The sequence below is a fragment of the Larimichthys crocea genome, unplaced genomic scaffold, assembly GCF_000972845.2.
Source record: "Larimichthys crocea isolate SSNF unplaced genomic scaffold, L_crocea_2.0 scaffold607, whole genome shotgun sequence".
NCBI classification, from domain to species: domain Eukaryota; kingdom Metazoa; phylum Chordata; class Actinopteri; family Sciaenidae; genus Larimichthys; species Larimichthys crocea.
In genome coordinates this window covers 278,755-287,958 of record NW_020857941.1, presented here as the reverse complement: position 1 = coordinate 287,958, position 9,204 = coordinate 278,755, and the positions used below count along the sequence as shown (strand labels likewise).

The 9,204-nt window shown below is 39.7% G+C and overlaps 1 non-coding gene across 1 annotated transcript; it reads left to right on the top strand.

Moving 5' to 3' along the window:
• Positions 1 to 288: 288 nt before the first annotated feature.
• Positions 289 to 3,175, top strand: LOC109140058 (uncharacterized). The gene is made up of 3 exons (XR_003462080.1): positions 289 to 327; positions 2,131 to 2,307; positions 2,395 to 3,175. It is a non-coding gene; the product is annotated as an uncharacterized LOC109140058 (transcript).
• Positions 3,176 to 9,204: the final 6,029 nt, after the last annotated feature.

Below are 9,204 nucleotides of genomic sequence, written 5' to 3'. Positions count from 1 at the left end.
GGGTCCAACAAAGACCAGTTCAGAAGCTTCAAGACAGCCATCAACAACCTGAAGAGATGAACATGATGATATCTCTCCTGACAGAAGCATCAACATCTTCCACTGTCTGATGGAGATGAACGTGACTCAGTCCATCAGGAGATCCAAGAGTTCCTGAAGTCAAAGAACAGCTCAGAGAGGAACTCTTGAGATCCACTGCTCAGCTCTGGCCTCATTCTGCAGATGTCAGAGGGTGGGTCTGGATGAGTTTGACCTGAAGAAGTTCAACACTCAGACCAGGGACGACAGAGACTGACTTCAGCTGTGAGGAACTGCAAGAAAGGCTGTGTAAGTCCAGATGTGATTCACATTATAAATCAGTGTAGATGTAGGTAGTAGATCTCTCGATATTCACACTACAAAATTCTTTTTAAAATAGTGTTCCACTGTGTTGTTGCAAAACAGTGGATGACAGATGTTTTTTGGCACAGACGTCTTGAGTTGTTCAAATGCTGTGAGTGACAAATGTAGATTTTTCAGCTTCCAAGTTAATCACCACAGTATTTTGTTTATGTCAAAACTGTTACATTGTTCATTTTTTCTTCTTTCATCTTCCTGTGTTTGAGGAAAAATACACCAAAGACTTTAAAGGGCGTGAACGAGGTGTTTTACGATGCTTAAGAGTTTAAAATGAATCAGTTTTATTTTCCAGAGGAGGTTTCTGAAGTTTTCTGCTTTCATGCAATTCTTCCATCCATTTTCATAACCACAAATCCTTTCAGGGTCTGTGTCATCCCAGGGCTGTCACATAGAGACAAACAATTACATCATATACACACCTACGGTCAATTTAGAGTCACTAATAAACCTGCATGTCTCTGGACTGTGGGAGGAAAGCTGGAGTAACCCACAGACACACAGACCTGTGGAGAACATGCCAACATGCAAACTCCACAAAAGTCCACACCACAGAAAGGCCATAGTCAGCTGCCAGGTTCAAACCTATTCTTGCTCTGCGGTAACAGCAACGGTGCTAACCACTGCGCCACTGTGCCAACCTGCTTTCATGTAATTATAAAAGTGAGGGGCATCGTTGACCCCCACACACATCAGTGTCAGGTTCTTCATAATACACGCATACAAATCTGCTGGCAGCTTGTGGGGCTTGTAGTTATTAGTAGCTATTGTTTCTGTTTTTAGTGTTTAAAGCATTCAGCAATTTTGTTTTTAAAAAGTGCTGTGTAGATCATTTTTGTTTGTCTTTTATAATTGAGTAAACTATAACTTTTCTTGAAGCAGACATTGCAGCGTCAAGTCACAATTATGAGATGATATATATAATGTTTCAGACAAAAGTGGGCTTCTTGTTGCTGGTTTATTCAAAGCTTCTCTCTCCAAATCCACAGTGAAAACTAAATTGCATTGACAAAAATATAAACATTGTTCGCTTAACATAAACAATAACATGCACATCATGTGGAATGACATTTACCAAATAAAATACATGTAACACCTGCCGGGCACGGGGCAGTATCATCAGTTAAAGTAGCCTATAATAGGATAAATGAGACGATGAAAACGTGCTGCCGTTCAGTTCAGTTGCTCTCATCAGATAGATAAACACAGTCTACGCAGCACGTAGGGTCTCACACTGCACTCTGCTGGCATCCAATGTAATACTGCACCTAATTCTGGAAGGTGATACTCCAAACAAAAATACCTCATGAATACAAAACTTGAAACTAAAATGTGATCATACATTGTGTACATGTCACACACAAATAAACAAAATGCGTGTATGCTACGAACAGGAAATAGTTTTCAGAGTAAGGGTGAGTCAGTGTGACAGTATTTAAAAATAAAAGCACTTTTACTCATCCTAAATGAAATAATGCAAAAGAACTGCAACTTAAATAAATTCTAATAAAAAATGATTCTTATTGATCTCAGCAATGGATACTGAATTTTACACAAATGCAACAATTACACTATAATTAACCATTTCCATCTAAAGTTTGCTTACATTAATGAACATTAGCCACCATAAAGTGCTGATCATACCAAACAAAGATTGTTGTTTCAAAACCTCTGAGTGTGTTGTGCTGAGGTCTGATTTCATCATAACATGTTTTGTGATATGTGTCATGACAGACTTTCTAACTGTGGACTCTCAGAGACTCACTGTGAAGTCGTGGCCTCAGCTCTGAAGTCCAACCCCTCCCACCTGACAGAGCTGAACCTGAGTCACAACAAGAAGCTGCAGGATTCAGGAGTGAAGACACTGTGTGCTGGACTGGAGAGTCCAAACTGTAAACTGGAGACTCTGAGGTCAGTTCACTGACTGTAGTTCATTTTTCAAGATTTGCCTGAACGAAAATCTGATGAAATTGAAAAATGTAATAAAATGTTTGATAGGACTGTTTTTCAGTGGTCCATCAGTCAGTGAAGATGATGTCAGTACTTGTGAGGCTGGAGAATGTGTGAGGGATAAGAAGGGCACAGTTAAAACAGGCTGCAGAGAGTTTGAGCTTCTGTGTAAACAGAGGAAGAAACAGACAGGTTAGTTCAATAAAGGTGAAGTGAGGAACTGTGATGATCTTCATGATGTCAGAAGCTGATATGGCTACAGACAACCCTCACGTGCTTTGGTGTGGTGTGCATTAAACCAGAGCTAAAAGTGATAAACAGCAGCTTAACACAGGACAAAACATCACTACAAAGTAAGATTCAAGGTCTGTCTCAAGTATTTTCATAAATAAGCTGAAAAAGAAAAATCTGTTGTAACGTGGTTACCAGAGTCATTTATCTGACTGAGACTGATGAAACTTGATGAAACAATGCAGGCCTCTGCTTTGATGACATGTACCTACTGAGAGACCAAATACAGTAAAAAGGTCCTGATATAAATAATAAACAGTTACAGTGAAACATTTCTGATTTGATATATTCAAATTATTCCACACTTGAGTGACATCAGAAGTATTGTATTAATCTGTGTTGACATCATTTATTCTTTATTCAGATTGTGGGACTGCAGTTTGTCAGAGATCAGCTGTGCTTCTCTGGTCTCAGCTCTGAAGTCCAACCCCTCTCATCTGACAGACCTGGACCTGAGTTGGAACAAGCTGCAGGATTCAGGAGTGAAGCTACTGTGTGATTTTCTGGAGAGTCCACACTGCAGACTGAAGAGTCTGGGGTCAGTTCTCTGTTACTATTATAGATCTGATATATTTATTTAACAGTTGTGATGTCATTTATTGAATCATAAACTCTGGTTGCGTTTGCCAAAACAAAACAAATTAAACATAGGGTTCAAAGTGTGTGGTCAGAAAACTGTTACTCTTCAGCCATCTAACAGCCACAAACAATTCTTCTTTAAAGACCACCTGTCCATGGGAGGTGTGTCATATACGTCACCACATAATAAAAATGAGAGAACCTGTTTTAACTACTTTCTTAAATGTATCCCTATTCAGAATAGATTTCATATTAATTTACTTAATAAATGAAAGCAACATAATTAAACTCGTTTAACTATTTCCTGAACTCCAACAGAACCTAATTTATGTTCATACATAACTTACATTCATAAAGTTGTTGTTGAAGCCATTTGTTTGTGATCAATAATTTTAGAATTTAGATAATTTATTTAGCTGATGAGACATCTAAATTATGGTTTGTTTCAGTATCAGAATACATAAATAGGCTGGCGCCTATCCCAGCTATTATCAGAATAGTCATCTTGAATTTATTAATGAATTTATTAGCTGTTCTGATGAACTCAGACTTCTATCAGCCGTATAAAGAGCAAGAGGTGTGACTGTGTGACTGAAGAGCTCCTTTTGTCTGAACAGACAGATTGATGCAAGCTTAACAGGATTAACAATCTTTGACCTCATGTTTAGTTTGAAAATGTTTTTTGTTGCTTATTGATAAAACAAAACAAATAATTCTCAGGGGAAAACAGAAACAAGTGACTCAAGCCTTTTTCTTTTAATAGAGCCCTGTAACCTGGCACAGCAGTTTATATAAGAAAAGGACAAGACAGCTGTGAAGTCTCTTTTGTTCATATTTTCATCTTTCTTGTGTTAAATTTAGTCTGCAGTCACCAAAGACTTGTGTTTCTTGAAGAAACTGCAGAAAAAGTCTTCTGATAGTTGTTAAAGTAAATGAATGTTTATGACTGTTGGTAAATGGTCACATCTGTATACAGAAGATCCTCTGAACTCATTTGTTTTAAATTGATCAAGTTTACTTGCTGAAATTGAAAATATTGGGACTTCCGGTGACGCTATGGAGGGGGAGTCGGCGATGCTGACAGAGCTGAGGAAACTCCGACAGGAGAACAGTGACTCCTTTCGGGAGCTGAAAACCTCTCTCTACCGAGTGGAGGCAGCCATGGAGGAGCTTAAACAACGAACGGAGAGGCTGGACAGAAGATTGACCGACGCAGAGAACAGAGTGAGTACAGCAGAAGACAGAAGTATACGGCAGGAGAGGGCACTGGGCTACCTGTTACAGAGAGAGGCTAATCTCACGGCCAAATGCGATGACATGGAAAACAGACTCCGCCGCAACAACATCAGGCTGTACGGTATTCCAGAAGGCGCGGAGAAGGATGACATGCTGTCCTTTATAACAGACTTTCTGAGCACTTCGTTAGAGTTTGAAGAAGAAGTCGACATTAAACTGGAGAGAGCTCACAGAGCGCTAGGCCCGAAGCCCAGGGCCGCAGTTGCGCCACCGAGATCCATTATAGCTCGGTTTCTGGACTTTAATGTGAAACAAAAGGTGCTGCTGCGGGCTTGGAAACAAAGAAATATTCAGTTTCAAGAGCATACGATCTATTTTGACCATGACTACTCGCCTGACCTGCAAAGGAAAAGGAAGAAAGTCCGAGAGGTTATAAAAAAGTTAAAAGAAAGGAACATCAGGGCACAGTCTCCATATCCAGCCCAGATAAGGCTCTTCTTGGATGGTGGCACAAGGCTGTTCCCCTCACTCCTGGAGGCACACTCAACATTGAAAGAACTTGGCATCGAAACAGCAATGGAGGACCGGGAAATGTTGGAAAGGGAGCTGACACGAGAAGGATGGTCGATACAGCAGAACCGGAGGAAGAACCAACAGCTGAATCCAGCGGAGATTAGAGCCTTCGTCCAGGGTGAATACAGAGAGGCGAGAGCCGCTGGCGTGAGTAATGATGAATAAATAATAACAGACAGAAAGAGACTATGAAACTGGACTTGCTTAGTAGAATAAAAATGAGTGCTTTGTTTAACGTAAATTACGGTCTGGAAACAATGGATACAGGCTATAGTATTAGGATTGGAAAATAAGAGGAGTATTGGGGTCGGTGGGGGTTGGGGGGGAAAGGATCACCATCTATGAAGCGAACTTCGCTACCAAGGCGACATGAGGACATTCCTGGGACAACCTGGTGGACCGTCGCCGCTGCACTTTGTGCACTCTATCCAGAGAGACCTCTCTCTCTGCCCAGTGAAGATCGGGAGTGGGGATCCCCTGAGTCTGTTTGTAAGGTTAAGACTCTGTTCAATTCATTTCAGGGGCAATCCACTGGTGTCTTGGAAGCTCACTGCTGGTTTTTATGTTCAGAAAAATTATTCGGTTTCTTGGTTTTCAATGTTCGGTGTCTCTCAGCAAACAATACTGTCAAGATAACTACTACTTTTTTGTTTTTTAGTTTGATTTCACTTAAGGTACAGTTCAGAGAAGAAATGCTATCAGGATAGTAAAACATCATGTTCAGATTAAAATATAAGTTACAGAAATGGACAAGTTGACGGTAGTTAGTTACAATATAAATGGCATTAATCATCCCATAAAGAGAAAGAAAATTATGAATCAGCTAAAAAGATTGAATTGTTCCATTGCATTACTCCAGGAGACCCACCTTAATGATACAGAACACAAAAAGCTTAGAAGGGAATGGGTAGGGCAGGTTTTCAGTGCTTCATTTGAAGCGGGTAAAAAAAAGAGGAGTTGCAATTTTGTGTCATAGATCACTTGGTTTTACCGCAGAGAATACGTATGAAGACAAGAAAGGGCGCTACATTTTGGTGGTGGGTGCAATCAGAGGTGTTAAGATGTCCCTTGTAAACATTTACGCACCAAATGAAGATGACTCCAGCTTCTTTAAAGAAATTACTGCTCTTTTGACCATGCATGCCGAAGGATTCATCATAGTGGGAGGGGACTTCAATTGTGTGTTGAACCAAAAGTTAGATAAACATCCATTTGAAGAGGGACCTGTACTACAGAAAACTAAAATATTGAGCAATATGATTGAGGAACTGGGGCTGGTGGATATATGGCGTCAAAGACATCCCAAAGAGCGTGATTATACTTTTTTCTCAAAGGTTCACAAAGGCTACTCTAGGATAGACTTTTTCTGTGTGTTAAAAGGAGACGCCTATAAAGTCAAAGACTGCCATATTGAACCTATAACGATATCGGACCATGGCCCAGTGGTCATGTCAATAAATTTAGTGAGTGAAAAACAACCTAAACAGTGGAGAATGAATGTTGCACTTCTGAATCATCCAGAGATAGTTCAGAGTATAAAAAAAGATTGGAACGAATATATGGAACACAATGATAATGGGGAAGTTTCAGTATCCATCTTATGGGAAGCGGCTAAAGCGGTGATAAGGGGGAAATTAATCGCTCTTTCATCCAAAATCAAAAAAGATCATGATAAAGAACAAGGGAGGTTAGAAAAACTCACACAGGAGTTAGAAAGAGAGCATTAAAAGAAAAGAGACGAAAATATTTTGAAATCTCTTAACCAGCACAGACAAACATTAAATGATTTATTGACACATAAGGCTGAGGGAGCATTGCGTTTTGCCAACCAAAAATATTACGAAGCAGGAAATAGGGCCAGCAGGCTACTGGCATTTCAACTGCGCAAGGCACAAGCAGATCGTACGGTGGCAAAAATAGTGAATCCTGTTACTAAAGAAACGATATCCCACCCTAAAGACATAGCAGAAGCCTTTTCTGTTTACTATGAGACACTTTATGACTCAGGAGAGTCAGAAAATAAGATAGAAAAGATTAAAACTGTATTAGGAAAAATTAAGTTACCAAAATTAATTGAAAGTGACTCCAAAGCGATGAGGGATCCAATCACAAAAAAGGAGATTGAGGAAACCATAAAAAGTTTAAAGAATAATAAGGTGCCGGGAGTAGATGGATATCCAAGTGAATTCTATAAATGTTTTCAAGGTGAAGTTACGCCCCTCTTAGAGAGGGTATTTAATTATGCCCTTACGAAGAACGACCCTCCCAAATCTTGGTCCGAAGCAATAATATCCATAATCCCAAAGGAAGGCAAAGACCCCACAAACTGTTCCTCGTACAGACCAATAAGTTTGCTCTGCTGCGACGCAAAAATTTTAACCACAATACTGGCGAAACGAATTCAAAAGTGTATATGTACCATAATCAAACCAGATCAAACTGGGTTTATACCGGGTCGTCAGGGGATAAATAATATCAGGAGAACTCTAAACGTGATCTCAGTGGCTAAACAAAAACAAGAACACTCAATGCTTCTCAGCCTAGATGCTGAAAAAGCATTCGACAGGGTGGATTGGCAGTATTTGAAACACACACTGGGGAAAATGGGATTTCATACAGATTTTATCAGCTGGATTGGGGTGTTATATTCTGGACCCATGTCAAAAGTGCGGGTCAATGGTTATACATCAAAGAACTTTGGCTTGAAAAGAGGAACGAGACAGGGATGCCCCCTTTCACCTTTACTGTTCGCTATCAGTATAGAGCCCCTGGCAGAAATTATACGAACAGATTCTAGAATTCAGGGAGTATCGATAGGGGGAGTGACGCATAAAATCTCACTATATGCAGATGATGTGATTCTGTATATTACTGACCCCTTGAATTCGATCCCAGTTGTTTTGGCCTGCCTAGGGGAATTTGGGGAAATATCAGGGTACAAAGTTAACAAAACAAAATCAGAGGCCATGATGCTAGTAGGCGAGTGGCCAACAGAGTTAGATAAAGATGTTGCATTTAACTGGTCAAATAGAGGATTTAGATATTTAGGCATTAAGATTACAACACAAACCTCACAATTATTTAAGGAAAATTATGGCAGATTAATCACACAAATAAAATCAGATTTGGCTCGATGGGAGATTCTTCCTCTGTCCCTCTCAGGTAGAATCGAAACAGTCAGGATGAATGTACTCCCTCGATTGACATACTTCTTCCAATCGCTGCCTATTTGGATACCAGCTTCAACTTTCAAAATGTGGGATAAAATGATTTCGGCTTTTATCTGGCAAAAGCGAAAGCCTAGAATTAGACAAAAATTGCTAGTAAGCGCAAAGGAAAAAGGAGGTCTTAGTTTGCCATGTTTGAAACTATATTATTGGGCAGCACAACTCCGTTGTTTGGTCGAGTGGGTTGTACAAGACGAGGAAACAAACTGGATTGGTCTGGAGAGATGCGCTTGCCCGCTAGTACCTCTTGAGTCAATGCCCTTTTTGGAACTAAAGAAATGGAGAGCTTTAAAAATTGAAAATGAATGGATTGCTTGTACCCACAGGGTTTGGTCCCTGGTGAGGAAAAAAATAGGTGCACCTTTAACAATATCTCGTGCAGTAAGAATTGCTAAAATTGTTGATTTCTTGCCAAACAAGATAGATGCTGGGTTCCGGGTCTGGGCGGGGAAAGGATTAATAACCATAAACCAGATGTTTGATGGAGAAATTCTTATGTCATTTAAGCAACTACAAGATAAATATGGATTGTGTTCTAAGGATTTCTTTAGGTATTTACAGTTGAGGGATTATCTTTTGTCGCACACCGAATGGAACTCTTTGAAACAACCACCATCACCTTTAGAACACTTTTTAGTAAAACGTATAGAAGAGAATAGTAAAAGGAAAATAGTATCTAATTTATACAAACATTTACAAACACATTTCTCTGGAAACTCTTTAGATATAAAGGAAAAGTGGGAACTGGAAATGAATGTTGTTATTGAGGATGAAGAGTGGGAGGTGGTGTGTGAACAGGGTCATAAAATCACTCATAGCCCAATGTGGAAAGAATTCAATTGGAAATTAAAAATGAGATACTTCAAGACACCTTCATGGACTTCAAAATATGACAAAAATAATACCAATTTATGCTGGAGGAAATGTAAGCAGATCGGGGACCACACTCATA